The following is a 14,901-nucleotide window of genomic DNA, read 5'->3' as shown; positions in this document are numbered from 1 at the left end:
CACAACAGCTTCCCATGCCACCTGAAACCGTATCATCAACCCTCTCCTGCTTCTTGCCCTGTTTGCTTTTATCTTGTCTTCTTATGCCATCTTCAGGTTTCCCCCACGATGCAGTTTGCCTTCTGAGGCTAAAAGCAGCTTCGGCAGGGTTTGGTTTTCCTTGGGATTCCAGCAGCAGGGGAAGGGTTAAAAAAAATCTCCCTGTGTCCCATTATCCTGATTGTTGCCCCGCCCTCGGTGGCTGTTATATGCATGCAAATAGATAATAGATATGTTAAATGCGACGGGACGCAGGTGGCGCTGTGGGTTAAAGCCTCAGCGCCTAGGACTTGCCGATCGAAAGGTCGGCGGTTCGAATCCCTGCGGCGGGGTGCGCTCCCGCTGCTCGGTCCCAGCGCCTGCCAACCTAGCAGTTCGAAAGCACCCTCGGGTGCAAGTAGATAAATAGGGACCGCTTTCTAGCGGGAAGGTAAACGGCGTTTCCGTGTGCAGCTCTGGCTCGCCAGAGCAGCGATGTCACGCTGGCCACGTGACCCGGAAGTGTCTCCGGACAGCGCTGGCCCCTGGCCTCTTGAGTGAGATGGGCGCACAACCCCAGAGTCTGTCAAGACTGGCCCGTACGGGCAGGGGTACCTTTACCTTTACCTTATGTTAAATGCATTCACGCATTTCACGCCTAGCTTGGCTGCAAGTTTCTCTTTTTAAAATAACTTGAGATAAAATTAAATGCAGTGCAAACATATAATCTCTTACAACCAAATTTATGGCCCTCTTATGAACTTACAAAAGGCTGCTTTTTGGCTACTTTTCTTTGCAAATAAAAAACTGCGGGGGAAGCATCTCCACCTGTCATCATATAATGCAATAGTTTATGTATTTATATTATGGCTTGATATCAGTGTTGGCCACGTTTTTCTCGTTTTTATGCCTAGAGGCTAGCTTCCTGGTCTCTGCATATGGCTCAGAGTCAATATCCTAATTATTGATCACAAGCGGTTTATAAACTGCTTTGAGGTTGCTGTGGTAGGTTTTATGAAATTAACAAATTCATTAATAAATACCCACACCATATGTTTAAAGCATTCTTATACCATGTTCACAATCATGGAGAATCGTGGGGACTGTTGATTGGGAACTGTAAGGTCCGTAAAGTTCACAGCCTTAAGAAAATCCCAGGATTCCATGGGGTTATTCCAAGCTTGTTGATATGTGCGGATGGTAGTGTGTTAACCTATATCACATATATATCACATATATAACATATATAACACAGTGGGTGGCGCTGTGGGTTAAACTACAGAGCCTAGGACTTGCCGATCAGAAGGCAGTTCGAATCCCTGCGACGGGGGTGAGCTCCCATTGCTCGGTCCCAGCTCCTGCCCACCTAGCAGTTTGAAAGCACGTCAAAGTGCAAGTAGATAAATAGGTACCACTCCGGCAGGAAGGTAAACGGCGTTTCCGTGCGCTGCTCTGGTTCGCCAGAAGCAGCTTAGTCATGCTGGCCAGAGATGGTTGAAGTTGGAGTCCAGCAACATGGGTGTGGGGCTACAGGTATCCCTAGCTAGAGATGAGAAGGCCTGGAAAAAAAACCTGGAAAATTGGGGGGGGGGACCCAGTTTCCCCCCGTTTCCCCCCAAAGCCGTTTTTTCCTTGGGGAAAAAGGGGGGAAGAGTGTGTGGAATAGTCAAACTATATCAAACCATTTTTTTCTCCTTTGATTTTGATATTTTCTGGGGAAACAGGGAAAAACTGGTGTCTCTCTCCCCCCCCCATTTTTCCTGTCCCCCCCCAAGCCTTCTCACCTCTAATCCATACAGGTATGGCATATATAGGATGCTAACAGCTGCTCATAGAGATGAATGTCATGATCCCCATCTCCTTTGAAAGCTGGTTACCATTATCGTTATATGGTGACATGTTTCACTCAGTATTCACATGTTGTATGAAGAACAACTTTCTCTTGCATCTCCTGAATTAAAATCACACTTCTCCTGCCCTTGCCTGATGCTAGCTTTGCATGGCCTGGCAAGCGTTTCCCAGATTGCTGGTTGTTTTCCGACTGAGGATATTCTGCAATGTGGCAAAAATTCTGCTTCTAATATTTTGGCTTAAGAACAAAAATCCTGCATGGTGCCACATGCTTTCAATTTGGGCAGTGCGCTCCCGCATATGGTTTGTGTCTCGCACCAGAAGAATCCATACTACTTTGGCAAGATGCACTCTCAACTGATAAGCCACATCTCTCTCCCCCCCCCCCCTTGTGCAGCTGGAAAACCAGAGCAGATCTACATATAAAAGTGTGACTTGCCTCTTTAATAATCCAGAGCAGAGACATCACCTTGCCAACAAAGGTCCGTATAGTTAAAGCTATGGTTTCCCAGTAGTGATGTATGGAAGTGAGAGCTGGACCATAAAGAAGGCTGATCGCCGAAGAATTGATGCTTCTGAATTATGGTGCTGGAGGAGACTCTTGAGAGTCCCATGGACTGCAAGAAGATCAAACCTCTCCATACTGAAGGAAATCAGCCCTGAGTGCTCACTGGAAGGACAGATCCTGAAGCTGAGGCTCCAATACTTTGGCCACCTCATGAGAAGAGAAGACTCCCTGGAAAAGACCCTGATTTTGGGAAAGATGGAGGGCACAAGGAGAAGGGGACGCCAGAGGACGACATGGTTGGACAGTGTTCTTGAAGCTACCACATGAGTTTGACCAAACTGCTGGAGAGAGTAAAAGACCGGAGTGCCTGGAGTGCTCTGGTCCATGGGGTCATGAAGAGTCAGACACGACTAAACAACAACAATAATGATCCACCCTGGCATCGGAGAATCTTACAGGACCCTACTGATGTGTTTAGATCTCTTTGTGTAGACATAATAGAAAGATCTGTGCGATTGGATTCCCTTCTAAGGTTCATTACATGGAATAAAATGCAGAAGAACGATTTTGTAAAAGGTGAAAGATTTATATGATCTGAGAAGAAGGCTTTTCTTTTGGGAATTATAGGGACAGAACTACCTAGATTGTATAGAAATTTATTCATGTATGTGACTACAGCAGCAAGAATGCTATTTACCCAAAAGTGGGAAGAAGCAGAATTCCCAGCAAAGCAAGAATGGATACAAAAATTTATGGAATATGCAGAAATGGTGAAACATACCGTAAGAAATCAAGATAACAATTTTTTTTAAAAAAAGAATGGAAATGGTTTATTGAATATTTACAGATACAGTGGTACCTTGGGTTACATATGCTTCAGGTTACATACGCTTCAGGTTACAGACTCTGCTAACCCAGAAATAGTGCCTCGGGTTAAGAACTTTGCTTCAGGATGAGAACAGAAATCGTGCTCCGGTGGTGTGGCGGGAGTAGGAGGCCTCAGGTGCTTCAGGGTAATAACAGTTTCAGGTTAAGAACGGACCTCAGGAAAGAATTAAGTACTTAACCCGTGGTACCACTGTAACTTGCAAACAGATAAAAACATTAGCAGGATATTGTAGTAACCTGCAGTTTCATGAGAGTATATATTTAAAGTAGTTAATTAAATAAGCAAATTAAATGAATTTGGATATGCAGAAGATATTAAAAAATAAATTTAAGGAACTGCTGAAAGAGGGGTTGTAAAATTAGTGAAATTTATAAACCTGAAAAGCATAAATAAAGACTTAAAAAGAAGAAGGATTTTGACACTTCTGCATAAATGGCACAGATGTGCTGGCCTGAACTTCAGTAGCAGGTGAAGCAGCCACACCACAGACCAGGCCATCAAAGCAGTGCTAGAGCACTTTTTGGGAGGTCAGAAAACGACTGAAGAAGGTCTGTAGCCTAAAGGAAAACAATGGATTCAGCCACAGCTATAGGAAGAGTCCACTTGGGATAGTAGATAGCTTTGTTTACAAGGATGTAAGGTTGCAATCCATCTGAAAGGAAACTGTCCTTTTTATGGAGGTCATACCAGTGGCGTAGCGTGGGTTGTCAGCACCCGGGGCAAGGCAAGTAATTTGCACCCCCCAGCCCATAGATTTGCGCCCCCTAACCCGTGGATTTGCGCCCCCTAACCCTAACCCCCAGATGTTGCGCCCGGTGCGGCCGGCCCCCCCCTGCACCCCCCACGCTACGCCACTGGGTCATACCATATTTTTCGCACCATAAGATGCATCTGACCATAAGACGCACCTAGTTTTTAGAGGAGGAAAGGGGGAAAGCCCCGGTTTTTTGAGGACCAGCTCACAGTTGTGCAGCTTCTTTCACAAAGGGGAAAAGCCCCTTTTTTGAGGATCAGCTCAAAGTTGTTGAGCTTACTTTGCAAAGGGGGAAAATCCTGTTTTTATGGGGTTCAACTCACAGTTCTGCAGCTTCTTTAGGAAAGGAAAGGGAGCTGTTTCTACAGTTTCCAGACAGATAATCTAATCAGCCAGTCGCTGGGGAAACAAACAGCCTCCGTCTGCAGAACATTCAACAATGGAGGCCTGGGCAAGGGGGCGGGGCCAGAAAGGGAGCCAGCAATTGACCACACATTCATTCTATAAGACGCATAGACATTTCCCCTTACTTTTTAGGAGGAAAAAGGTGCATCTTATGGAGCGAAAAATACACTAACTTTTATCGCCTGTTGACAGAATGCACCAACCCTGGATTAATGAGCCTAGCGGTTTGGTGGCGATGGGCTATTGCATTAATCAGTGCTGGTGTGGCAAAGCTATTTCCCTCCTAAATGAGGAAAGGCTCCCCCAGGAGCCATCAAGGTACGATGTTAGCACCCGAACCCTGAAAGTAGCACTTCATTCACCAGATACTGATTATTCCTTATGTTGCCTGGGGAAAGAATTTCAGATTGTATATTTATTGCCATGCATTTAGCACTCCCATTACCAGGCAAAGTGCTTTAAAGTCCAGGTACCGTTCATTAGCAAACACAATGAGAGGGATAACAATTAACTCTTTTCTTGTACAAGATGTCTAGCTACGTAATCCTAGGCATGTCTACTCAGAGGTAATTCCCACTGAGCTAGAGATGTTTGGGGAACTGGTTCTTTGTAAATTGTAATACCCACTTCATGGATCACTGCCTTGCTGTGGCGAAGGGGCTTGAATAACTCAGAGAAGCTATGAGCTATGCCATGCAGGGCCACCCAAGATGGACAGGTGATAGTGGAGAGTTTTGACCAAACATGATCCACCTGGAGCAGGAACCGGCAAGCCACTCCAGTATCCCTGCCAAGAAAACTCCATGGACAAAGACAACAGGAGTGCCTGTCGTGCTCTGGTCCATGGGGTCACAAAGAGTCGGACACGACTAAACAACAACAAATTGTAATACAAACTGACCCAATTCCCATTGGTTGTGGATCTGAGTGCAATTATCCTTGCACTCCTTGATTTTGCAAGGTAGCTTTAAGCTCAGAAATGTAGGATTTTAGGATACGGTATGTTTCTAAAGGTGTGCTTTGTGGGGAAATATGGAAATAGATGTGTGTTTTGTAAGAAAATGTATTCAAAAATAGTATCCATGTATGTGTTTAAGTACATTTTTGTGTGAGTTAAAAAATAATGGCAGATTAATGTGGAAAATGGATGGATCAGACCTATAAATGAACATGTCTGACTCAAACTGGAAACAGAGTTTATATCTATATACATGTATGCATGTATAAATGGCAGCCTGACTCTGGAAACCATTGACTTGGCTAAGATGCTCACTGACCCACCTCCAGAGTTCATGGCTAAGCCAAAACTGAAACACAGGTTCCAAGATCCCGTTCCAATATAGTCCAATATACTACAGTACGTATGCAAAATAAATTAAGAAGGAATGAGACAAATTCTGAATAACTCAAATATTGGTGAAATATGTTTTCATCAATAGAATTTCAACATCTCATGCGAGACTGTAATTAGTTGATGTTGTGATTATCTCCCCTGTGGTAAAAAGAATGAAAAAGTGTAGAGGTAAAATGAAATGAACGGACAGCTGACTAGTGTAAACTGTGCAGTGTTGCAGTCAGTAGCTGAGACTGATCAGCAGGGCTTGTCGTTAATGGAGCAGAAACGTGAGAAAAAAGCTGGAGGAGTAGGGAAATTGTTGAGAAACTGCATCAGTTTCTGAAATTTCCATCATTTATTTTGAAGTAGGACTGTTGTCTTAATTCCGAGAGAGAGAATTAAGATTGCCGGAAGAAATATCAACAACCTCAGATATGCAGATGACACAACCTTGATGGCAGAAAGTGAGGAGGAATTAAAGAACCTCTTAATGAGGGTGAAAGAGGAGAGCGCAAAATATGGTCTGAAGCTCAACATCCAAAAAATGAAGATCATGGCCACTGGTCCCATCACCTCCTGGCAAATAGAAGGGGAAGAAATGGAGGCAGTGAGAGATTTTATTTTCTTGGGCTCCATGATCACTGCGGATGGTGACAGCAGTCACGAAATTAAAAGACGCCTGCTTCTTGGGAGAAAAGCAATGATAAACCTAGGCAGCATCTTAAAAAGCAGAGACATCACCTTGCCAACAAAGGTCTGTATAGTTAAAGCTATGGTTTTCCCAGTAGTGATGTATGGAAGTGAGAGCTGGACCATAAAGAAGGCTGATCGCCAAAGAATTGATGCTTTTGAATTCTGGTGCTGGAGGAGACACTTGAGAGTCCCATGGACTGCAAAAAGATCAAACCTCTCCATTCTGAAGGAAACCAGCCCTGAGTGCTCACTGGAAGGACAGATCCTGAAGCTGAGACTCCAATACTTTGGCCACCTCATGAGAAGAGAAGACTCCCTGGAAAAGACCCTGATTTTGGGAAAGATGGAGGGCACAAGGAGAAGGGGATGGCAGAGGATGAGATGGTTGGACAGTGTTCTCGAAGCTACCAGCATGAGTTTGACCAAACTGTGGGAAGCAGTGGAAGACCGGAGTGCCTGGCGTGCTCTGGTCCATGGGGTCATGAAGAGTCGGACACAACTAAATGACTAAACAACAACAACAACAGGACTGTTGTCTCACCCAACCCCAAGTATCCATGCAAGACTTCAAGGGAGATCAAATGCAATTTGAGGTCATCAAGGGCCTTCTTCTGTCGTTTTACAGTACAATCCTATGCATTTACTCAGAAGTAAATTTGATGGCAGTTTTTTTTTAAAATAAGATATTTATTAAAATTTTTAGAGCTACAAAAAGAGAAAACAAAAAAACATCATTTTAAACAGAAATAAGATAAAATACAAAAAGGAAAAAATAAAAATAAAAAAGAAAGAACAGAGAATTAAAATCCATTAAGCAAAAATAAAAAACAAAGAAAAATACAACAAATCTTCCCATTACTTATCCTTCATTAGCTTATTTCCCTGACCACCTCGCACCTCCCTCTTTTGTATTCTAGGTCAATTATCCATTTCAGCAAATCCTTTCCCTCTTTTCAAATTTTTGTCCTGTAATTTATCTTGATATTAATATAACTTTACTTTCCCTCCTTTCACCAATTAGCAGTCTGTTTTTTCCTAAATCTTTGTAACATTTCTGCTAAAATCACATAAATTCATTCCAACATCATTCTAACATTCATTAATTTTGCAATGTTTCTGTAAATAGTCTTTAAATTTCTTCCAATCTTCCTCCACCGATTCTTCTCCCTCGTCTCAGATTCTGCCAGTCATTTCCGCCAGTTCCATATAGTCCATCACCTTCATCTTCCATTCTTCCCGGGTGGGTAGATCTTGTGTCTTCCAATACTTTGATATAAGTATTCTTGCTGCTGTTGTAGCATACAGTAAATTTGATGGCAGTTACTCCTGCATGACATTGTTAACAATGTCTCTCATTTTTCTCCTATTCAGCTTCTGCTCTTTTTTGTTTTTCATAGCTAAGAAAATGCAACTTTTTTAACTGAATTGAAAGGTTTCAGAATTTTCCCAGCTGTAGAGAATCTACCACATTGCTATTCTGATCAGATTATTGCCTGAACAGACAGCTCGGCCATTTCCCAGACTGTGCTCTAGCTGTTTCCACCTTCTTTTAAAAATTAGTACCTACACATTTGAAAAGTTCGTATGTTGGCAAAAATAAGAGGAGATGAAAGATTTATAAATAGATAGGTATCAGTTCTGGGTTGACGCTGGCAATTGTAAAAATAAAAATAGTTCCGTCTATCTGTCCTTTGAACCTATAATTGATTTTGTGAGGCATGATGTAAGGTTTGGTGAAGGTTGTAGTTTACACAAAGGAAACTTGGTCAGAATTTTGAAACTGCTCATTTTAAGTGCTGAATGCAATGTGGCAGATTCAAATTTTCAGCACATGTGGTGGAGGTGCCCTTAGGTTAATACATTATAAGTAAGGGTTATAAAAGTTTGCTACCTTAGAACTAAATTAAGATTGGATCCTGTAGGGTCCCACCCATTCAATTTTCTGATGCGATGCACCACAAATCTTTCATTGAAAATGTGTTTGATGTCAGGCCATGGACTATTATTATGCAACAGTGGTAATCCAGGGGGAAAGGCCGCAGCCAAGCACTAGATTATGCGATTTACAGGCTCCAGGTTCAATTCCTGTTTTCTCCAGGTTGAGCTGGGTAAAAAACTCTTCTCTGAAAGCCTAGAGGGTGCCTGCCAGTCAAAGGAGCTGACCTTTAAAGCCCTAAACGGTTTCGGTCCAGTATACCTGAAGGAGTGTCTCCACCCTCATCGTTCTGCCCGGACACTGAAGTCCAGTGCCAAGGGCCTTCTGGCAGTTTCCTCACTGCGAGAAGCCAAGTTACAGGGAACCAGGCAGAGGGCCTTCTCGGTAGCGGCACCCGCCCTGTGGAACGCCCTCCCACCAGTTGTCAAAGAGAAAAACAACTACCAGACATTTAGAAGATATCTGAAGGCAGCCCTGTTTAGGGAAGCTTTTAATGTTTAATAGATTATTGTATTTTAATATTCTGTTGGAAGCCTCCCAGAGTGACTGGGGAAACCCAGCCTGATAGGCGGGGTAGAAATAATAAAATAAAATAAAATAATAATAATAATAATAATAATAATAATAATAATAATAGTAGTAGTAATAATAATACTGATCTATGTGGATCCACTGCAAAGTTTGGAAGTTGCATCGTAAGAAAGCCTTATCTAATTGGTAATAATGGGATTTTGTCCTTTAATTTTGTTCCCTAACCCACATGTTTGTGTGGGTGTGAGTTTCATTGGGATCACAGATGGGGAGGGAAAGAGTGTTTTTTAAAAACCCTACACATGCACCTAGTATTAAATTAAAAAATGGAGGTGATGCTGTATTCTATATATTTAACATAACATGCAGACTTAGGCCCTCATTCTGTGGGTTGTATTTAACAAACTTCCTCCGTGCTGCAACTATCATAAACATTTCTACATCTGCAGAGAGTTTCTCACCAAAGTTCTTGAAAGTCTGAGCTGATGATATCTTTCTTTTGTGTGCTTTAGTCGCAGAATCTCTGCTCCGGATCTCACTTGTATCATCTTACCTCCACAGTCCCTTACATTGTTCAAAGTCAATACAGCAACAACACGGTGCTTCCTCAAAGATGTGTTTTTTAACCTCAGCCCTGAAATGAATAAGCTGTTTGGTGCCTCAAAGAGATAATAATCACTTGCCTTTGAGAGCGGAAGCTACCTGATCTGTGCAAAACACAGATGCTGCAAAGGTGCTGTGAAGATATCTGATTGCAAAGACCTTTGTCTCGCTTTCTGCAGTGAGCTTTCATTTAGAGGAGAGGGGAGCCATTACCTCATCACTGGTATGATTAATGAGGTACATTTTCTGGTCAAGATCCCCCAATTTAATTCCTGGCATTATGAAGCAATCTAGTCCATTTTTTATAGATGACCTCCAAACTTGTTATTAAAAACAGCAGTTACCTAAACTTTGGGTTTCCGTGAACACTGAACACATGCTCTAGGTGTCTGTTGCTCCTTGCTCTAGGTGTCTGTTGCTCTAATACCTTCTCTTAACACCACTCCAGAACCTGCTTGTAGCATTTTACCACTGTACTGTTGAGAGTGTATTAACTTATGGTCTCTGTGTGTGGTTTGGGAGCTGCACGGTCAGGGAAAAAACAATGCTGTCCAGGGTTGTAAAGACTGCGGAGAGAATAACTGGGTGCACTCTTCTCACCTTGGATCAAATCTATGCTTCCAGGTGCCATAAGAAAGCTGCAGAGATAGTGCAGAATTGTGCGCACCCCGGAAATGATCTCTTTCAGCTTCTGCCTTCTGGAAGAAGGTAAAGGGATCCCTGACCATTAGGTCCAGCTGTGACCGACTCTGGGCTTGCGGCGCTCATCTTGCTTTATTGGCCGAGGGAGCCAGCGTACAGCTTCTGGGTCATGTGGCAGCATGACTAAGCCGCTTCTGGCGAACCAGAGCAGCTCACGGAAACGCCGTTTACCTTCCCGCCGGAGCGGTACCTATTTATCTATTTGCACTTTGCCGTGCTTTTGAACTGCTAGGTTGGCAGGAGCAGGGACCGAGCATTGGGAGCTCACCCCGTCGTGGGGATTTGAACCGCCAACCTTCTGATCAGTAAGTCCTAGGCTCTGTGGTTTAACCCACAGCGCCACCCGCGACCCTTCTGGAAGAAGGTACAGGGTTATAAAGACTAGGACTAGCCGCCTGAGAAACAGTTTCTATCCAAATGCGATTTTGGTTTTAAACGCAGTGTAAGGTAGCCTCTATGGGGGTATATTGTATTTAATTTTGGGGTATCAGAGTTTTTAGGGGGCTAAGCAGGCTGGGATAGCTGGGTTAGCAGGCTTGTTGGTTTTTGAATGTCTGATGTAGATTTTTTCAATTTCGTTGTTCTGTATGGGACAATGACAATAAAGATTTGTATTGTATCATATTGTATCATAGTGATCCACTGCATGCAATTCTACAACCACCCTTTCCCTTAACAAAGTAGTCTAAACCCTGCAATTCTAGGGTTAGGCCTTTGCTGGGATCTTCTCCAGAGCTTGTGGAAATGGCATCAACCTTGTGAAATTTCTTGCTCTCGAATGGCCCCAGCTTAGCCCCTTGTCAGCATAACCCTATGAAAACTGCATTCCCATGTTTAAAGGTTACTTCATTCACTGGGTGAGGGTTGCCCCTCCTCCCTTTTCTTTTCCTATATTCCTTTCATTTCCTTAGGATTAGCTGATGCCAGAGACAGATGTAACTGGCCTCAGCTAGACAGATGAAAACTGCAGGTTTTCAGCATGGGTCCTCCATCTCCCAAAGGCAGCAGAGGAAGGTTGATTCAGCTATTAAGGACACCAGAAGAGACCTGTAGGATCTGCCAAAGGCCTGCCAAGTCCACCATCTTGTGCTCACAGTCACAAGCCAACCAGATGTTCGTGGCAAGCCCTCAAGCAGATCTTGCGCACAAAAGCACTGTTCCCAGCAACATGCATTCAGAGTTATAGCACCTCTGTCGGTTGAGGAAAAGTGTATCCATCATGACTAGAAGTCATTCATAACCTTACCTTTCATGAAGAATGACCTGGGGCAATTTGTACATCTTGATGAAAATAACATTTTAAAATGCAGAAATTTGCTTTCAAAAATATGCATGTGCACTATAATGCTGGTGTATTTTCATGAGCATTGTTTACTTTTTTCCAGGGACAGTGCTGGATTTTAATAATAATAATAATAATAATAATAATAATAATAATAATAATTGTACCCCACCCATCTGGCTGGGTTCCCCGGTTACTCTGGACATTAAAAAGAGGATAAAAGATCAGACATTAAAAACTTCCCTAAACAGGGTTGCCTTCAGATGTCTTCTAAAAGTCAGATACAGTGACACCTCGGGTTAAGAACTAAATTCGTTCCAGTAGTCCGTTCTTAACCTGAAACTGTTCTTAACCTGAAGCACCACTTTAGCTAATGGGGCCTCCCACTGCCGCCGCACCGCCACTGCACGATTTCTGTTCTCATCCTGAAGCAAAGTTCTTAACCCGAGGTAATATTTCTGGGTTAGCAGAGTCTGTAACCTGAAGCGTATGTAACCTGAAGCGTATGTAACCCGAGGTACCACTGTATTAGGGCAGTGGTTTTCAGTGGGTGTGGCAGGAGAGGATGGCAGGCGTGGTGGGAAGATTCAAGGACAATATATTTTGGGAATGATTCATATGCTTATGTAGCTGCATACGCTTCAGGTTACATACGCTTCAGGTTACAGACTCCGCTAACCCAGAAGTAGTACCTTGGGTTAAGAACTTTGCTTCAGGATGAGAACAGAAATCGTGCAGCGGCGGCGCGGCAGCAGCGGGAGGCCCCATTAGCTAAAGTGGTACCTCAGGTTAAAAACGGTTTCAGGTTAAGAACGGACCTACGGTGTAGCTGCCAGGATTCTGTTAGCACAAAATTGGAAAACCCCAAATATCCTGACCGTTAAAGATTGGCAAATTAAATTATTTGAATATATGGATTTGGCAAAAATGACGCAGAACATCAGACAGCAAAAAGGTACAAAGCTTATTGACGATTGGACCAAATTCATAACATATATGAAAACAAATTCTAGAGATATAAAAATCACAGTAGGTTTAATATAACCCTTGCGGTGTGTAGACAATATAAAATGAAAAACTGCAGCATGGATTTAGTATTTACATAACCCGAAACCGAGATGGAGGGAAGTCGACCATTATTTGTTGTTAATTAATGTTTGTCTTCTGGTTTGTTCATGTGTTTTGTTTTGGTTGATGTTTTCTTTTTTCTTTGGTGTGTGTTGTTTATTTTTGTTTTTCTTTTTTTGTCGTTTGGTTATAGAAAATGAATAAAAAGAAGTAAAAAAAAAAAAAAAAAGAACGGACCTACGGAACGAATTAAGTTCTTAACCCGAGGTACCACTCTATTTTCATCAGAGAAATGTTGGACACATATGCACACAGACATTACACATATGCACATAGACATGTTCCTCTTATACTGTGCAATGCCCCCCCTCACCCACCACCATAACCCCCAACAGTTCAACACTATCTTCCTCCAGTTTTCATGGCGCAAAGTGAGTTTCCCTTCTTCACAGCTAGAATTAACACAGACCTGTGCCTTTTGTCAAGTTCAGGGCTGCTCACCGGGCATGTGTGGCTGCCTAACAGAGAAAGACGTCGTTCCTGCAGAGAGGATTTTTACGTCATCCCACCTGCCTCCCCAGGCCCGGCTTTGAAAAGGCTGCCCTCTTCCCTCCCCTCAGATTTGTTGCACTTAGTTTTAGGAACTGCTACAGCGCACACAGGTTGTAGTGATTTTCTAATATACTGAATAATATGTCAGCAAGACTATTGTGGATTTAGACCAATATATACAGTTTCTCGTCTAAGGAGAACCATATGGCTGCAGGAGAAATCGTTTTATTTTACTTGGATGGACAGTAAGTAGAAACACATTCCAGATTTCATGGGGGGCCTTTTCTACTCCTCCCTCTGCGACAGCTGGAGTATTCCTAATACTTGGCCTCCAACTTTTTGATAAGAGCATATATAGAGTTCTAACACACCAGCCCTCGGAGCTCAAAGCTACATTATAATGCCTGTTGAGCTATATGACTAATGACACCTCCTCAAGCTAGTTCAGCAGGTCACTCCTGCTGTTGCTCTAACTATTAGTAGGAAAGAGATTCAAAAGGAGACAAAACATGTCCCGGCAAAAGCCACTTGCAGCTTCTTGGGAATTGAGAACTGGCTTTTATGCACTCAAAATCTGATGTCATCCACATTCTTTCAGAGAGCGAGAGAGAGGTTGAGTGTGGGAGGGGGGACAGGGAGAAAGAATTAGAAGCACGTGTCATAATTAGAAACCAACCACTCTTATTTTCTCAGCCTCTAAGCAAGGTGAGGAACTTGGGACTCAACTACATTAGCTAAAAAACAGCACTTTGAATGCGTTATAAATATGCAACAGCCAACAGCAGCTGTCGCTGGAGAACAAACAAACAAAATGTGTGATTTTACATAGCGTTTTCTCTCTCTTTTGTTATAACGATTTAATTTCTGACTTATTTATAGTGGATTTTTCCCCATGTGTAGATCCACCCCCGGACTACAACTCCCATTATCACGGTCAATGCTGGCTGGGGATGATGGGAGTTGGAGTCCATCAGCAACACGTTATCCACCCCCTGCTGTAACTATCGTGGTGTTTCTGACCCCCCATTATAAACAACTCCCATTTAGTTTAAAGTCCTCTCCAGTCAATTATCCAAGCCCCTAAATGTGTCTCTAATGCAGCCCTGTGACTGCAGACAGGCCTATTGAGATGGCCTGGGAATCTGATTCAGAGGCTGAACCTGAGGAATCCCAGCCTGCACAGGAATCCCAGCCTCCAGGGCCAGCTGAACCGGGGCAGGGACTTGAACCTGAAGAGCCCTCACCTGTGCCAGATCCTCAGGAGCAGACACCAGCTGAATCCACTCTGGCTCCGGAGCTGATGGAGGACCCACTGCCTGCAGGTGCTCCACTCTCAGCCCGTCAGAGGAAGCTGAGATTGCCTCTGGGTCCAGTAACCCTCCAGCCTCTCCTGAGCTGCAGGGGCTCAGGGCAGAGAGGCGGAGGGAACTAAGTTCCCGCAGGAGGAGTGCTCGCCTCCAGGCGAGTCACCTGTGGACCGGGGCCGACCTATGCCTCAGAGGAGATAAAGGCCAGCCCACCCAGTCCCAAGTTGCGGGAGCAACATCGTTGGTTACCTGATCCTGCCGATACCCTGTCCTGCTTTCTGCCAGAGTTCCTGACCACACCCAACTTCCTGCCTTAGACAGGACACGGACCACGCCGCACGGTACCCCCCCCCCCCGGGGCCAGCACACCTATACAGGATTGAAGCCAAAGTGTTGCTAGTTACTCTGTAAACGTGGGTAAGAATAAGACCCCAACTGGGCTGCTCCCCTTGATTCTGCGTGATAA

The sequence above is a fragment of the Podarcis gaigeae genome, assembly GCF_964106915.1.
Source record: "Podarcis gaigeae genome assembly, chromosome: 3".
In the NCBI taxonomy this organism is placed as follows: domain Eukaryota; kingdom Metazoa; phylum Chordata; class Lepidosauria; order Squamata; family Lacertidae; genus Podarcis; species Podarcis gaigeae.
This window is presented reverse-complemented; position numbering follows the sequence as displayed.